We start from the raw sequence: 2,413 nt of genomic DNA on the forward strand, positions 1-2,413 counted from the left end.
AAAAAAAAAAAAAATCTGATAAATAAATAAAACAGTTATTCTTTCTATTACCTTTAAATATTTTATACAATACTGGTAAGTGTTAAAGTATTCATAAGTTCATTTTTTGATTTTCGCAAAGAACGATGACATTGTATACAACAACGAGCTATAAAATTCATATTTTATTTTCTCATGAGTACAATGCAGTTGACTTAAAATCGTCTAGCTTGAATAATTATTTTATATAAATTCAAATTAGAGTTTTTATGGTCTTGTACAAAAGAAAAAATGATTTTTTTTAGCTTCGATACGATACTGAGAAGGTATTAATTTTACTATGATGTGTTATTTTTTTTTTTTATGTATGTTACTATTTTTTCTCAGCTCTCATCGAACCGATTTCTTTCAGCGATACGTCAAAAGATCACAAATCGTATTTAATTGAAGAAATTTCTATTAACAATTAAATAAATTTCCCTTGTTCCCTATAAATGGAGGAAATCCTCAAAAAAATTACAATTTTTAAAATCGATAAATTCTGAAATTTTTTTAAAACTGCCATTACTTTTTGAAAAATGAACAAATCAAATTAATTTTTTTTATATTGAAACCTTAGATATATCCCTTTCATTTGGTATAATTTTTTTAAAAATCTGACTCTTTACCTAGCGACAGGGAAAATTGAAACTTCTGCACAAAAATTTAACTTCTGAAGATGTTCCGGAAATATTGACGCTTTTATATATAACTTAAATTAGAGCTTATAAAATATACTTTACTATAAATAAAAAAAAAATTCGAACTATAGATTGTCTTCATGGTAAAAATGGTGACCGTATTCCAAAATATGCTATTTTTGTGTTAAATTCTCGGTTTTGTAGTTTATTTTAAAGTACCTTACAAGGGGAGTACATAGATTTTCATGAATATCATATAAATCTATTTGACATAACATATAAAATAAAGCTTATTTAATTATTTTTACATCTTTTAAATCGAGAAAAATAACTTTGAAATTTTGAACTAGCTTATATTTCCTTTAGCTTCCGACTAATGCGACGTACGATTCAATAACTTCAATGAATATCAAGAACCCCATCACTGTAGCAATATAACATTAATAATACAATAATACACATCTCAAACCGATCAAAATATCAGCATTTAATAACCGCAAATTATTAACTTAGATAACAATTTTATTGAAATATTTTTAAAACTAAAATCTCTGAGGATTATCTAAAGCCAACAAATTATTGCACAGAAATTGATTTTATTGAGTACAATTAAATTTTAACAAATTTTACAATTTAAATTTTTAAAAATGAAACAACAACTAAATGTAATTGCAATTTAACTTTAATAAACATTTTAATATCTAATGTTATATTATAATAAATTTCTGTGCTTCGTTTATTACTACCGCAAATAGTCCTGAAAGCTCATTTATTTTTTATGATATTATAACCTGTAAAAAAAAATAAACAAAACAATAATTTACAATATTTACACATTACTAATATATCATTTCAGCCAAATTGTATACAGTAAAATATATTTTTTTCAGCTAGAAGATCATTTCATTAGTAATTATAAAAATAAATTTTATTAGGTACTTATATACTGTCTAAATGCAAATGAAAAATCAAAAATTGAAAACGACTTATTTTCAAATATATCAGAATGTTAAAAAGTTAAAATTCTATTTACAATATTTCTTCGATAATGGTTTTGGATTTTTATTATAGAAACGATCCAATTGAAGAAAATAAATAAATTTCATATTTTTTGTTGTATTTAAACCCTTATTTGATAAATAAGGTTTTCATCCAAAATCAATAGAAAAGTTAGTTTTTAAAACCCCATAGACCAAAAAACATTTTTAATATCATTTCCTACTTAAACAGATCTCACTATAAGTTTAGTATACTTAATTACTTAAGTACATTAATTATAAAAACTAACAATTAATTTTTTTAAAAAATCACTTGATTTACAAGTGCTAATTAAACTACATTTTTAAACATCTATTAATATCAATATTATTAGGGATCAACTAGTAGGAAACAAAAAAGTATATATTATAAAAAATTATTGTTAGAGCATACCTTTTTTATTCCTTTGGACAATGTTACATTTTAATTCCCCTGAAAATATGTAGTCAAAAGAAAATACTTGTAATCTTGTACTAAAATAATAGTATGTGTAAAATTCGTCTTCTATACATGGTAAAAGAGATTTAACATCATAAATTTTATCTTTTAACTGAGAAAAATATTTATTACAATCTTTTTTCTTGTACATATTAGGGTTGGACACTCCAGTGTCAAAGTGAATTAAATTAAATTCCATAGGGCGAGCACATCTCCAATAAAGTGAATCTAAAGTGTCCAATCTCAAGTCGGAGAATTTTTTTGAATTTGCTAATTCT

General features: G+C 23.2%; 1 long non-coding RNA gene across 1 annotated transcript; it reads right to left on the bottom strand.

The window, feature by feature from the left end:
* Positions 1–1,235: 1,235 nt before the first annotated feature.
* Positions 1,236–2,407, bottom strand: LOC126909772 (uncharacterized). Its single transcript, XR_007705105.1, has 2 exons — positions 2,091–2,407; positions 1,236–1,450 (listed from the first exon to the last, which is right to left on the bottom strand). It is a non-coding gene; the product is annotated as an uncharacterized LOC126909772 (long non-coding RNA).
* Between the last annotated feature and the right edge of the window lie 6 nt (positions 2,408–2,413).

Source organism: Daktulosphaira vitifoliae, unplaced genomic scaffold (genome assembly GCF_025091365.1).
Source record: "Daktulosphaira vitifoliae isolate Bord-2020 unplaced genomic scaffold, ASM2509136v1 Scaffold_1230, whole genome shotgun sequence".
Lineage (NCBI taxonomy): Eukaryota > Metazoa > Arthropoda > Insecta > Hemiptera > Phylloxeridae > Daktulosphaira > Daktulosphaira vitifoliae.